This window comes from Melospiza melodia, chromosome 1, assembly GCF_035770615.1.
Source record: "Melospiza melodia melodia isolate bMelMel2 chromosome 1, bMelMel2.pri, whole genome shotgun sequence".
Classification (NCBI taxonomy): Eukaryota; Metazoa; Chordata; class Aves; order Passeriformes; family Passerellidae; genus Melospiza; species Melospiza melodia.
In genome coordinates this window covers 82633123-82648858 of record NC_086194.1, presented here as the reverse complement: position 1 = coordinate 82648858, position 15736 = coordinate 82633123, and the positions used below count along the sequence as shown (strand labels likewise).

General features: G+C 41.3%; 1 protein-coding gene and 1 long non-coding RNA gene across 2 annotated transcripts in view; one reads left to right on the top strand and one right to left on the bottom strand.

Annotated features, from left to right (window-relative positions):
* CDKAL1 (CDK5 regulatory subunit associated protein 1 like 1) overlaps positions 1-15736 on the top strand; it is a 388757-nt gene that overhangs the window by 195398 nt on the left and 177623 nt on the right. The window lies entirely within an intron of this gene.
* LOC134429880 (uncharacterized) lies at positions 1538-2607 on the bottom strand. The gene is made up of 2 exons (XR_010030675.1): positions 2512-2607; positions 1538-1770 (listed from the first exon to the last, which is right to left on the bottom strand). It is a non-coding gene; the product is annotated as an uncharacterized LOC134429880 (long non-coding RNA).

Genomic DNA, 15736 nt, shown 5'->3' with positions numbered 1-15736 from the left:
CACTACCTTCATACCATCTTGCCAGACTTCAAATAACACCCGAGGTGATGTCATGTTTTCCTATGTGGAAGCTGGGAGAATTTTATTTCCTAGAATCATTTCAGGTTGAGGCTGAAGGCACCTCTATATATTCTCTGCTCCCAAACTCCTGCTCTGGAAGGGACAGATTTTTGAATGTCTTTCTTATGAAGGGATCTTTTCATTGTCAGCTGGTTTAATCTAAGAGATGTCATAGCTCTTCACCTGCAGTGCAGGTTGCAAAGCATGTTACCTTGTTCAGTCAGAAAAGGTACCTGGCAAGAGATACCTCCCCACACTCCTGACCAGTTTACCACTGGAATGTATAAATTACAGATAATTTGGTATTATAAAGTGAGAGGAGTTTCTTTAATTGTATTATGACATACTGTTAAGGAAAGAACATATGTTACTACCATGTAAATGCATAAAAGTAAACCAAATTTACATAATCTGATTTTTGGAAACTTCCTTTTTCTATTTGGATTACTGATTGCAATAATTCAGGTTTAATTGCAAGATTATTTTTGGATTTCTTTTCAAGTATTGTATTTCTTGTTTTCATGGTTTCCATATGAAATATTGCTAGACACTTGGAGCATCTTTTCCTGTTCCTGCTGCAGTACTGGATAAACTTCAGTTTATAATTTAGAGTACTCTGTGACAAATATATTCTGCTCCTATCAGCTGCTTTTGGTTACTTAGCCATTCAGAATTGTTCCTGTAGTTGTTGGAACTATGCTGCAAATAATATACATAATATAGGAGCTGAATCTTATATTAAATGCTTCAAAAAATTGGCTTGCTGATTTTGTATTATTGATTACACTGTTTGGACTAAGGTATGTACTTGAACAAGGTAAATTGCATATCTTTAACACTATGATGTAAAAGCTGTCTCTCCTTGGAATCTTAGTGTTTTTATATAAAGTTTAAGTCTTCTAATAGTAAAAGCCTTTCCATATGCTTAAGTGAGGTTTATTTACTTTTCAGTGTTCTTGTGCTTCCACATGTTTATTCTTTTTTCTTTTAATAGCAGCTGGAGTTTTTTGGTTTGTTTTTTTTTTTTTTTGTCTCTCTGGATGTATCAGTTGTGGAATGATGTACTTGTGTAATTTGTGCTAGGGACTAGTTGAAATGGGTGCATTTTATGTCTGGGAATTTGGTCAAATGCACTGCAGTGTGGTCTGGATTTACCATCTCTCCTTACCACTTGGAACAAATGTTTTTCAGACAATGTGTGCCGCTTAGCCTCTGGGTATAAGCAGTTACTGCTCCCTCTTCTTTGTAGATCTCACAGTGTTAAGGGTGAAGCCTGACTTTTTTGTTTTAAAACCATCAGCCTTTCCCTCTGGTGATGGAAGTGAGAGATACTAGATCAAAGGACCTTGGGGTCTCTTTCTTAATCTGGAGATACTTGCTCTGGGATACTTCTGTAGACAAGCAGAGGGCTTTGTTCAGTTACCTGCCCAAGAAAAAAACTCATGGACTTTCAGGCAAACAAAATTGGTCAGAGCTGTATGTGGAATACTTTTAGTTTATTAAATGACATTCATGAAAACAACATCCCATGGAGCTGTATAAAAGTAGCACCTGTGGCCATCGTGTCTGGTTTGGACTTTTGTTGTTGGTTTTGGTTTTATTTTCTTTTCCCCTCTGCTTTCCATGTTGCCTTAGTCCTGCACCTTTGCAGTGTTTAGGCCTGGTCATTATTTTCTCAGCTTTGACACGTCCTCCACATTTCTGGTTTACCTGTGAAGGAGGAAGACAATCTTTCAGCTCTGTTGAACGAGGACTCTTGACTGTGGCTGGCAGGAAAATGCTTGTGTTGGCTCTAACATACCATTGCCAGTAATACTTCATGTAGCAAGAACTGCATGTGACAGACAGAGCATTAGAGGGGCACCAAAATGAGCACAACACAGTGATGATTAAACAGCTGGCTTGGAACGGGGAGTGGTGACATCTCCAGCCCTCTGTCTATTGCACCTAAATTATTATTATTTTTACTTGAGAACTTGTTCCAAAAATTGTGCTCACTGTGCAATTTGGGCATAGCAAAGCGAAAAACCTTCTGTGGTTTTTAAGATCGAGCCAAAGGAAATGTTTGAGCACCAGCAGCTGGCTTTTCCTCCCCACGGCCAGAGCGACGATTCCCTGAGTGCGTTTTGGAGGAGGCACCGAGAGGGCCGCGATGGAGCCGCGAAGGAGCAGCCTCCCTCAGCCGGGTGGGCCAGGCTGCTCCCCATGAGCCAAGGGCAGGGTGCTGGGCCACGCTCCAGCAGCTGCTGCCAGGCGGTGCCCGGGCAGGGCTGGGGCGGCAGGTGCTGCAGGGCTCTGTGCCCCTTTGTCCCGCACCTGCCGCACGCCAGGTGAGTGTAAACAGCTGTCGGACGTAAAGCGGGATTAGCCGGTAGGTGGGCCTGGCCCTGACCCAAATAGCTGCTTTTTTTTTTGCCCCGCCCGCCCCCTCTGTGTGCATCTTGGTCTTACCGGGTGCTGCGAGCCGCAGGTCGCAGAGCACGCAGGCCGTGGGGGACAGGGGGCTGGCGGTGCCCACTGGGCCGGGAATGTTCCCTCTGAGGGCTGGGAGGGGTTGCCAGGCACCGTGCTCACCCACGGGGAGCCGCAAGTTGCACCAGCACGTTCAGGTTTTCAGATAAGCAGCCAGCCAGTTGTTTGACTTAGAAAACATTAACTTCTTTGTGTGGCTCGTGGCAGTGTAGCAATAGGTGGAAGGGGAAAGAGAATAGAATAAAAAGCAATTCTGCTTTGTTGTTTCTATAAAGGACTGTGATTGCTTTGTTATCAGTTCTGAATGAGGAAAAGAGACTTTCTTGCTGTTACCTTATGAAACAGAAGTACGTTCATGATAAACAGTTACAGTGGGAAAATATATCACTGCAGTATGTGTCTAAGCATAGAAAATACCACTGTAGGTCAGTAGCATGGCATAGTAAATGTTTACTTTTAAAAGGCATCCACATTCTACAACTTCTTTCTTAATGCATAGTTGTCTAAATATTGTTTGTATATCAATAGTACTGTTTAGGGAAGAGTCAAATGTAGGCAGCCAGTAAACCACAGGAGAATTCATTATGCTTCAGTTAATGAACTTCATAATTTTAATTTCTTCATCATTGGGACTTTGTAGGGTTTTGCACATCATTCATGGAGCTATAGCTGTAACTAATTACTATGAGAATAAATTTAGGTCAAAGCAAACTGAGTCCTTCTTGTCTTCTGCAAGCAGAAAATTTTTAAAAAGTGGGCAGTGAATGACCTAGATGATTAAACCTATTTGGTGTGTTTGTCACTGTCTCCTTCAGAATATGAATAACATATGAGCAAGACTATGATTCTGGATAGAGTAAATGCTACTGGCAGAATGATGCAAGAACATAGAACAGTAATCTGGAAAACTAGTTATCAACAGTTATCCTGAATGTTGAAACAAAAATTCTTGAAAAAAAGAATATGGACCTATTAAAATGCTGACACTGCTGAAATATGGTTGAAACTTAGTGAAAATTCCATTTGATAGCACAATATCTATTTGATAGCTCAACAGGTTGGAAAAGAGTGCTGTAATTACTCTCAAAGTTGATAGTGTTATTTGTAGGCCTATTAGAAATAGATCTGAAAAATCAGTATAGAGGACAAATGGTTTAGGATATTGGAGGAATTCAAATAGATAAAAGAAGCAGCTGTTCTTACATTGAATTTTACTCTAGGGGATAGTCATGGTGGAGAGAGTCCTAGAGGAGTTTTTGGGAAAAAAAAAAAAAAACAAAAACAAAACAGAAAGGGAGGAATAAGGAAGTTAAACTTCCCATTTGGGGTTATGTTGTCAATCTAAGTGAAAAAGGAAGGAGGAAGTGGTTCAGCTTAAATTTGATTTTTATTAGCATAAAGGCAGGTGCATGTCTTGATAGAGTGTACTATCTGAGAGAAATAAAAAAGAGGGAGTTTTTAATGCCAAGAAGCTACATATATGCAGGCACAGAAAATGCTTAATTTAGAAAGTGTAAAATAATAAACAGATTCTAGGGTAGTTAACAATTGCTGCTTAGGAAAGTCATTAAACGTTTTTAAAAAGCAAAACAAAGCAAAAGCCAATGATTGGCTATTCACAAGAACCATCAGAATAGCAGCTGCAGACTGATGTTTCTCCCTAAGTGGGAATTCAGTATGACATGAGGCAGACTATTTCTGGCACAATCATACCTTTCTCTCTTTACCTGCAAGGGCCACCTGGAAATAGCCAGGATAGTTCAGTCTCCTGACCTGTTCACTTCTTAGTGCATTGACTGGAACAACTGGCCCAGTGCTAGATCATTTAATCATAAATCAACACTTTTTAGATGCCCTTTAGATGCCTTTAGCACTAATTGAGGCTTTGGTCACAGGTTCTAAGTGCCTTATTTAGAAGTCCTCGAGTTCTGGTATTCAGAAGAAAGTGCAGCTTTATTAAAAGGCAATACTCATGCATAGTGCTGTCCTGTAACCCTTTGGTCTGTTTCTGTGTAAAAGAAAAGTGCACTGATAAGTGCAGCTAGTGAGAAAATAACTTAGATTTTTGTTTCAGAGTTTCTGCTTAAGGGATAGCTAGTTTACTCAACACAGTTGAATGATCCAGTTTTTGTTGGGTTTACATTTGCAAGGAAAGACCTTAATTTTCCTGACATTTATTTATGAAGAAATGCACTTTGTCTCTGTGGGTTTATTGCTTCCTCAAAATTAATTGAACCAAAATGTTCTCTAACAGTGTATGTTTCACATATTCAGAGTATAAAAACAAGCAGTTGTCTGGCAACATCTAAAATGAAGGTAATGGTATTTTGTTACACCTCCTTCTGTATACATTATTGGCAGTGAAGTTTGAAAATTAAAATTCATTTTAGGCAACTCCCTGTGCCATGTAAATTGAGAGGGTTTATTGTGACCAGGCTTGTGACTTGTTCATAATTTTTTGTGATCTGTTGTGTCCTGTTGCTTTAAAAGAACTGTACATTGAAATGTAGAAATGTAATATATTCAAGCACTTGCAGCTGCAATAAATACATGTGATGCCAAAAGCAAGTAACTTGGATATTGAGAGGAAGACAGTTGCTTTCAAATACAGTAGTAAGACTGATTATGGTGCCATGTGCTTACTTGAATTGTTTCTTTTCAAGCATCTGCTCCCTTACTGAAAATGTATTTTTGAACACCTGCAGAGCACAACCATTTCCCACTTCCTTCCCACATAATGGAGTTGTATTTGCTAATGGTTCAGAATCCAGCACACCCCCAGGGAGAAGGGGAAGGCACGTTTTGTTTTTTATCACAGTGAGCTCTGCTGTGTCAAGGAGCCCACTGTGATAATCTCCCTGTGCAAATGCTAAAACTCATTGCGAGGTGTTTGTTAGGGGTAGCTGCAGGGCTTAGCATCTAAAACAATCCATTTCGAGGTGCAAATTTATTTTATCCAAACTTTAAAATTTATTAAAGCGACCCAAGGATCATGCACACTGTCTATCATAAACCATAGGGAATTGTTTGAATGTATGCTGGAGTATCCTTGTGTCCTAAAACCTGAAGAAGTAAATAAGCTCTGTGGTAGAAAGCATAGCTGACTCTGTGGTTGAATTTTGTGACTACTGGAAGATACATGGGAAAGCAACTCTTTCCCTATTTGTCCTAGACAGCAGACATGTGGATAGGTTTTACTGCTCACAGAGTAGTATGAGTAACTGGTGTAGGTCAGGTGGCAGAAAATTTACTTGTTTGGTTTGTAGCATGCTGGCGTTTAAATTGTTGGTGGTTCAGAGTGCTACAGAGCTATTAGCATATTTTTTTAAGGTTTGTTGCTTTTTTGTTTTGTTTTCCTTGTTTACTATCCTTGAACCTTAAATTTAAGAATGTGGTTTCATTGGAAGTTGTTTGGGCTTGTTTTCTGCTGGTCTTGACAGGCTTTCCAGTCATTATGTCCTCAGGTTGTCATATGACAGGGTGTTTATTAATACTGTTTACTGGCAACTAATGGTTTTGAGCAAGAGAATATAGAAGCAAGTGTGTAGGACTTAGGTTGATCTTCAATTTTGAATCATAGAGTAGGCTTTGTAATGGCTAATAGTTTTTCAGTGTACTATTTTGAATCTCCAGAGACAGTCTGTCCTTGCCTGCCTTCTAGTCTTAAAGGTTTCTTTGTCTCCTTTGGACTGATGTTACAAGTCCTTGTCAGGCCCATACTCGCATGGTTAAAAGCAAACAAAAAACCTTACGTATCTTTAGCTGCACTAAAACCCCCAAACCTGTCCATGCAAACATACAAATGTAATTTTAGTATAAGCAGCAATAAAAAGCTTCAGTAGAAACCACTCAGTTCAGCATGATCTTCTTAGGAGTGTCTGACTCTAGTGTAGTTATTAGAGTAAATCATAATTGTATCATTGTTACCTTGAAATATTTAATTGTAGCTAACATAAGACCTAATAAGAAAAGCACGGTGTATTTAATATATAGCTCTTTCCATTTTCCAGGATTTTAAGCTTCATAAAATTCATATTAGGCTTTAATATTAAATGTATTGATTTAATATTTCTGTTTCCATAAGAAGGGGTTTTTGCATCTATAACCGAGGTGTTCATCTACATATCACTATCTCTTTGTTGGTTCTTCATAGATATTTTGGCTTTGCATGTGTGAGAACTGCTGGAACTTCACTGTAGCATAGGCAGATGCAGGATTCAGACTGTCCTGTTTAGGTTAGATGAACCTAAATTGAATTAACTTGAGTCTGCCTTGCACTGACTTCTCACAGATGAAAATTACAGCTTGTGAGGTAACTGATATTTATCTGAGTCCTGGCAGAACACATAGACTTTTGACTGCATGTACTGTCGACGGAAGGGAACCAGGACATCATTTTGATCATCACAGGCTCGATTTTATTGATCAGTACGGCGGGTTAAATACAGTTAATAATGAGCTTCATACATATTGCAAAAGTTGAGCTCAGGATTGGTCAGCTTGCATATCAGCACCTACGCCTACTTCTACATTCCTATGGTTCTACTTTTGATACTTTCTACATATTCTTAGGATGTATTCAGGGCTAATCTCAACTCCCTATCCTCATGTTGCAGCAAGGTCGCTGCTGACTCTTCCTTTCAGCTTGCTGACTGCTGACTTTTCTCCTTCAGCTTAACCAGCGGCATTATATCAGTGTGGCCTTTCTCAGCTAACCAATTATTAATAATGCTCTCCACATTTCCCCCGTTTTCTTCTTGTGCAAGGAGATTAGTTTGCCATGTTTTTGCTATTGTACGGCTGACCATGTTTTGGATACAGTTAAAGATACAAGGCAAAATAAGCAAAAACAGTAAAATTACACCCAGCAATCCTATAGCATAGATCACAAGGTTCCTCAGCCACGGTCCGAGTCCCAGGCCTTTAAGCCATTCGTCAATTCCTAAACCGTCTTCTTCCTTAAGTTTGTGAAGTCCCTGTTGTAACTCTTTTATCTTAGTGTGAATGGACACTGAATGATCAGACAGATTCATGCAACACATTCCCTCGAACTCTTCACATCCATGCCCTTGTGCTAAGAGCAAAAAATCTACAGCAGCTCTATTTTGCAAAACAGCATGGTTAACACTTTGCACATCTGCAGTTAGCATGTCTAGAATTTGTGATGTCTTGTTCAGCTCATTCTTTGCCCAGCATCCTAATTGTTTTGCTAAATTCATGGCTTTATTGGCAGATCCTCCTGGTAAGATAGTTGAAACTACCACCTGCTTGAATGTGCCCCAAAATCGTGGATCTCCTATCTTGCTGCAGTCTAAGTCATGTATGCTACGTTTTTTCCTGTTTGAATTTTGACTCAGCTGCATTAGCAAGGACACATTAGGATGAAACAATGACAATTTTCCCAAAAAACAGGGTCCACCCTGTGGTTTAGCTGGTATACCATTCCATGCCCTGTCTCCACAAATCAAAAATATTCCTGTGGGTAATTTCATTGGTGCTGTGATATTTGTGCCGTTACATTGACTGTAATGCTGTGGAGAGAATTCACTCACATTCAGGGATGAATCTAGGGTGGCCCATGTTTCTTTAGGTTGGTTTAAATTCTGAGCACCCGAAAGTTTGAAGCTAAACCATCCACCAGCTGTAGTGTTAGATATGCTGGCATTTGTACTTCCAAAAAGATCCAATTCCTCAGGAGGAGAGTGCAAAGAGGTGTTAAGTGATTGGATTAGTAAGCATTGACGATAGCCATCACTCTGACCTGCAGTATACCCTTGTTGCACTGGCAATGTGATGTTTGACATGTTAGACATACATAAGGTTTGATTGTTTATCAAACTACAAAATTCTCCAGGAGACCACACCGGAAGTCCCACCAGGCATGTTCGAAATGGGTTAGTGACTCCTCCAAGACTAAGACAAAGTGATGATTGGTTAGTTTGATTAGCAAGCGTTACCCATAAATTTTCCCTTGGTTGACTAAAGTGTGTTACTCCTACTGCCTCACTTGCTACAGCATTGAGCAGTATAACAAAAACAAACCTCATTTTTCTTTCTGCTTACTTTGTTTTTTCTTTCTTCGCTGTCTTTTCCCTGGTTTGCTAGATTGTCTATTGTAAGGCTGAGTCAATTCTTGGATATACTGATCTAATTCTAAATCAGCATCCTTGCTCACAGGTATAGCACGAGGTAAGTTTGAAGGCAAATCAGCTTTGCAGCGAGCTGCTATGATGCGTGAGGCTTTAGTAATTTCAAATATTCTAAGGTTTTCCTGTAACTTCCACCTAAGATATGCTATAACCACTTGTTCTGCACTCTCAAAGAGCTGTAATCCTGTCCGTCCTGGCAGGCCAGTACTTTGTTCAAGAGCTCTAACCCAGATATGATTTCGAATCCACTTTCCAAAACAAGATGTACACCATAAATATCCCAATGACTTCTGTGGATACCAATAAATCTGATTACAATCTGCACAATGCAAAGCTACCCATGCATAGCATTTATCTTTATCCTTTTTGCAAACATAACAAGGAAGCGAATGTAAGTAAGGACCAGTATAAAATTGTGTATCTTCAACCCAAAGCAACCAATTCAATGGTGGTGATCGCAAAGCCTCTTCAGCCTTTTTACTATATGAGGCTAACAGCTCAAGGTCTTTCTTTAACACAAGGTGTATCTTATTTCGTAATCGTAGTTCTTGTTCGTTATCCTCCTCAACAACTATATCCTCCCGAGGGTCCCACAACAGTAAAATTGTTCTAATCATAGAAAATTAATTAGCAATCACTGATACCCCTATTCAAATGAGACCGTTCCCTTTTTTGCCTTCTTTTTCTTATCTGTCTTCAATCTTGCTGCTCCTAATTTCACTGGTCCTGCCACTTTCAAACTTAATTTTTTCAACTTATCAATGCAGCAATCTAATGCTCTATCAGGATCCCCTTGGAAGGGTCCTACAACTGAATGCTGTGTTAAAGGCACTAATTTCCTACACCTTATAGAAACTATACGTGATTTACTTTGAACCTTAATTCTATTTACAATACATTGTATTTCCCATCGATAATAAGCAAGAACCTTCTGTTCAGGAGACTCATAAAGATTTAAAGCTATATATGCGTTTTGCCCCGTTTGTCTCCTTAATTCATCTTGCCAGCTTTTACCCCACGTGTGCTCGTGTTCACAAGTATGACACCACAAATCCCGTAATAATGATTGTTCTATCCAAAAAGTTCTTTTACAACCCCCACAACGTAGAGCTATCCAGGCAGCACAATGTGGATTGTGACAGTCAAGGCAATGTAGTTTCGCTGGATCTGTTAAGTGAAAAGTTGATAATGAGTCAATGAAACCAATCAACTCCTGGGCCGTCCGGTAGTGACGTGTCAGTGCTCTGTCCACCGCTTCCGAGTACCCCTTCAATTGTAACAGTAGTGGTTGTAGGACTAGAAGCAGTTTCTTCCCCAGTCGTTCCTTGTCCTCCTCCGTAAGGCGATCCACCAGAGGCTGCATCAAAAACAGGTTTAGTCCACTTAGCAGGCACCCACAAAGGCCCTGTAGGTGAGGAAACACAAAGATACCCCCGACCCCAATATAATACCTTTGCAGGTTTTTCCCATAATCCTGAACTTGGGTTCTTATACTTAACCCAGACCTCTGTTTCCTTAGTATTTTCCTGACCTGACCTTGGATGATGTTTCATTGCAGGGGGGGTATCATCTTCCCCAAAAATGCATAAATGATTAATCACATACAAAACCTTAGCCAAACATGCTTGTGGATCTGTCAAATCTTGATGTTTTTCAATATACTGCTTAAGGGTACCGTTTGCTCTTTCCCGTAAAGCTTTCCTTAACTGTATCAGTAACTCATACAATCGTTTATTATTCACTTCCTTAATTGTTGCTTCCTCTATTCGTTTGACTACTCCTGCAACATACATAGAGTCTGTGACCACATTTAAAGGCTCCTGTAAGTTGGACACCGCCCATATTACTGCTAACAATTCCAAAGTTTGTAAGCTATCTGCAGGGTCTGCTGTGAGGAGTTGATGCTTCCATTGTCCTTTTTCTTGCCAGGTAACAGCAGCACGCCTTGATTTCTTTCCTGCATCTGTAAAAACTGTAATAGCTCCTTCTATGGGGTTTTCTTCTCTTAAAGGTCGAGTAATCCAGTTCCATTCTGTCATCCATTGCAAAACTCTAGGCACTAATTTACTAGTCTCTACTTTAGCAGGTGACATCAATAATGCTTCTTGTAAATTCTTTGAATTTATCAAATACCAGTCCAAGGTTTCTTTTTCCATAGGCAATCTAATAGTAGCAGGTTCTCTACCATCCACTTCAAGAATTCTGAGACACCCCTTTTTGATTAATGCAGCCAATTGTTCAATTTTTGAAGATATTGTTTTCTTATGCTGTAGTGGTGGTGACAACCATTCCAACACCGGTATCTCCCCCGTTTTCTTTTGTAACTGAGAGAGAGCACTAAGCAAGTGGCAAGGGCTATTCCAAATAGTAAGGTCAATGGGGTGGTCGAGTTGTCGACGAGACACATACCCTTGCTGTACACAGTTACTAATTTGCTGCAAGGCAAGATGATGCTCCTTTGTCGGGTGTACAGGAGTAGTAGGGTCCACACCCTTTAACAAAGGCCGTAGGGCTTCTAATAAATGATTTGGTATTCCCACAATAGGCTTCAGCCACTGTAAGTCTCCCAGCAAATTCTGTGCATCATGTAGAGTTTTAATGTCCAATTGTAATTCCAATTTTTGTGGTATCACTATTTGATCTGTCAAAGTCTATCCCAAATATTTCCAGGGCTTTGTAGTCTGAATTTTCTCTGCAGCAATAACAAGTGAATATGCAGCAAGAGTATTTTTAATGGTATTAATCTGTAAAGAGGAGAATGGCTGTTGCTGTGCAAACAAAATATCGTCCATGTAATGATATATTATAGTTGCTGGCCATTTACGACGTAGTGGCTGTAATGCTGCATCAACATAAAGCTGACATAGGAGAGTTGCACATGCCCTGAGGAAGAGATGTCCATTCAAATCTTTTATCTGGTTCCCCACGATTTATTGCTGGTAAAGTAAAAGCAAATCTCTTCATGTCATCAGGATGCAGGCCAATAGTGAAAAAACAATCCTTTAGGTCAATAATTAAAAGTGGCCAGTGTTCTGGAATCATAGCTGGATTTGGAAGACCAGGCTGTAAGGCCCCCATTGGTTCCATTTGGTCATTTACAGCCCTCAAATCATGTATCAAACGATATTTCCCTGATTTCTTTTTGATTACAAAAATAGGTGTATTCCAAGGGCTTGTGGACAGTCTTAGGTGCCCTTTTGTATATTGTTCCTGTACCAATTCATGGGCATGCATAATCAGGGTGCTGATTAGTTAACACCACTCCCAATTGTGTTAAAATGTCCCTTCCAATTAAACAGGAAACTGTAGGAGGCAGTTGAACAATTGAAAACACAGCAGATATTTGTTGATTCTCAATGCACACAGACAAAGACGGCGACCTGCTTGCCAATGTAAATCCTCCTACTCCTGTGAACATGTTTGATGAGGGAAATAGAGGCCAATGTTGTGGCCATGCTTCTGGAGAAATGATGCTAGTATCTGCTCCTGTATCCAATAATCCATAAAGGGTTATGCTTTGATGCCCATAGGTAATTTCAACTTTTTGTTTTGGTCTATTTTGTAAATCCACAGTTAAAAGTGTAACACCAGTAGAGCCAAAACCTTTTTCATCCCGTGCTTGCCCAGTAAATGATTGTATTCCCGATGTCATTTGTGACAGTGGTACCAATTGTGCAATGCGTTGTCCTTTTGTAATTTTAATCGGAGGATAAAGGGTGTAAGCCATAATTTGTATTTCCCCTGTAAAGTCCGCATCGATAACACCAGGCAAAACAAATAATCCCAACATAGTTATAGAGGAACGTCCCAGCAATAATGCTCCACATGTTTGTCCATTTAATATAAGAGGACCCTTTACTCCAGTGGGTATCCTCTCAGGCCGGTTCGTCATTAGTGTGACGTCTACTGCTGCTGATAAGTCCAAGCCGAGGCTCTCGGTTGTTGCGGGTTGCAGACAGGAGGTAGCAGCGATGTCACGGCAGCAGCTGGTGTCTCCGATGTCACTGAGGCAACTTGTGTCTGTCCCTCATTGCCGCATCGGTAACACTTGATGAATGGTCTCGAGCCTCTTTACGTGACTGCCAGTGAGCCGCTTTGGAGAGGAGCAAGAGCAGCTAACACTTGATTTTGAGTAGACTATGCTTTTGCAACCCTAATCCTAATTCCTTTAAGGCTTCTGCTATAAATGCCTGTGAAGCTGTTGGCATTAATGCCATTCACTCTAATGCTTCCTCAATAGTCCAATTTGCCCCTAAAGTAGCTAACACTCTTTGGGTTGCTGGATTGCTATTTTGCAAAGCACACCTGCTTCAATAGCACCCTGCAACACCAGCCCGATCTATAGCAGTAGCTGTTCTATCGATAAAATTTCCAAATGATTCTTCCCTTCCTTGCTTAATACCCATATAAGCCGGTAACCCTCCTGGCTCTTTAACCATATCTATTGCAGCACGCACTAACCACATAGACTCTGTAAGTTTATCTGCTCCCGATATCATCTGTGCCTCTGTACGTAAATATGCCCCTAAGCCCATCAGCTCCTCTACTGTCACCCCATGTAATGGGTCTCCCTGGGCTCGTTGTACAGCAACCGATTCATTTACCAACGCGTGCCAATGGGCATTAAATAATAACTGCTGATGCTGAGTAAATATCAACCGAACTATTCCTCTTAAATCATTAGGACATAAAACCTGAGTATTAAAAAGATAATCTAACATTTGCTTAACAGGTTCACTTTTTACTCCAAACTGACTAACCGTAGAAGGTAGCTGAGTTAACAGCTTCCAATCTAAGGGAGTATATTCTGCTATATTATGCGTAAGGTTCCCCTGTGCATCATACTGTGGTGTGTATGTAACTGGACATGCAAGACTAGAAGCTATTTCCACCGCCTCACCATCCCCCATTTGCATTACTTCTTTCGCCAAAGCAGCCCAAGCTTCCCTCCTCTGTTTAGCCATCTCCCCCCATGGATCACGGTGTGCCCCTGGGATAGGATCTGGCCCTTTAAGGGTGCTATGCTGCTGGCGCTTCGGTGCAGACACCGAGGTTTCGCGCGGGGGGGGCAGTGAAGCAGGGGCTGGCTCGCGCGGGGGAAGCCGCGCTGGAGCTGACAGTGAAACCGGAGCCGGCTCAAGCGGAGCCAGCCTGCGGGGGGCAATCAGCCCCCCCGCTGGAGCCGGCTCGGGCGGGGAAGATGACCCCCCCACCGAAGCTGTAACCGGAGCCGGCTCACTGAGGGGTAGCGGCGGAGGCAAGGCTGGCGGCGGAGGCGAAGCTGGCTTGCCCCTACTCCCACCATCCGACCCGCCTGAAGCTGGTGGCGGAGGCAAAGCTGGCTTGCTCCTACCCCCACCATCCGACTCGCCCTCCCCCTCTGACAGGAAAGGTGCAGACGGTTCCACTGCGCCTATAGGAAAATCTTCCACACCACTTTGCTGGGGACTCTTAGGCATAAGTACCTTAGTTACAGAAGGTGCCAGGGGATCATCTTCACGACCATACCCTATATTCCTCTTATGAGCTTCTGTCGCCCTTTCTGCTGCCTTTCTCTCAGAGACCTGCTGAAGCAACGTGTTATACACCACCCGCCATAACTTCCCGAATTTCTTTGCTGTCTTATCATCGTCTAGTACTGTATCCCACAATATTTCCCCAAACTTTCTCCACTCTGATAACTCATGAACTGTATGAGGATTAGAAAAGATACCCTTAGCATGGCCATAAGCTAATAACCCTGGTAACTCCTTTTTTAAATCTATCCCTTTTATCCCACGCCGCTCTAAATAGGCGGTAAATAAATCATATGCCGCTTGCCTATCCATACCTATTAATCAGCGCGCGCTGTTGCAGCTCTCCAGGCTCCTGCGACACGTATTGGCTTAAGTCACCGTTGTGAACCTTAAGGGTGCTTCAAATTCCGGCACCGTCCCGGCTGCTGGGACCCAAACCCAACTTCCGGACCGTGGCGTAATCCCTTTTTCTTTTAATCCGAGAAAAAGGGCAGAGATTCGGTTATGCCCGCATTCTCCACCATTTGTCGACGGAAGGGAACCAGGACATCATTTTGATCATCACAGGCTCGATTTTATTGATCAGTACGGCGGGTTAAATACAGTTAATAATGAGCTTCATACATATTGCAAAAGTTGAGCTCAGGATTGGTCAGCTTGCATATCAGCACCTACGCCTACTTCTACATTCCTATGGTTCTACTTTTGATACTTTCTACATATTCTTAGGATGTATTCAGGGCTAATCTCAACTCCCTATCCTCATGTTGCAGCAAGGTCGCTGCTGACTCTTCCTTTCAGCTTGCTGACTGCTGACTTTTCTCCTTCAGCTTAACCAGCGGCATTATATCAGTGTGGCCTTTCTCAGCTAACCAATTATTAATAATGCTCTCCACAATGTACATTTATACTGCGTAGACAGATGAGTTTCTTTGGGTTTTATTGTTGTTGTTTTTCTGCACTTTAATTAGTGGTATTTCTAGAGAAGGTGTATATTGATAATTGTGAACTCTTAGAATTGGAAATACTGTAGCATTTAGTACTGCCAGTGCTCCCTCCAGGTTCAAAGTAATAAAGTCTTGTTTTTTGGGAAGTAACTAGTATTTTGGTAAGAACAGAGGGAACTTGTAACATTGTATCTGTTGCTATTTTATGGCAGTAAACTGCTCAAACTGGTCTCTGAGAGATTGCAGGAATGTTTTTTTCATGTGTTTCAGATTCTCCTTAGTAGGCAAGAATTTCATAAGCCCACCTCTTTCTTTCCATTTTCCTGTTCAGTTTTCTAGGATTTTTGGAGCTGTACATAATGCATGGTAGTTGTACTGCTGTCCAGCTTGTTGTTATTGCACTTTTAATTTGCTCTTTTCTCAAGCATTTTTCATTCTAAATTTTTCTTTTCAGGCAAATTTTCTGAGTAGCAAAAGGAGGGATTCTGCTGGGGTCCTGTGAGTCTGCTGAGGATTCTTTCACTCAGGAGTGCATCTCCTGCCCCTTCCTACAGGGTTTTTTTTTTTAAAGTTAGAAGAACTTAATCAAGAG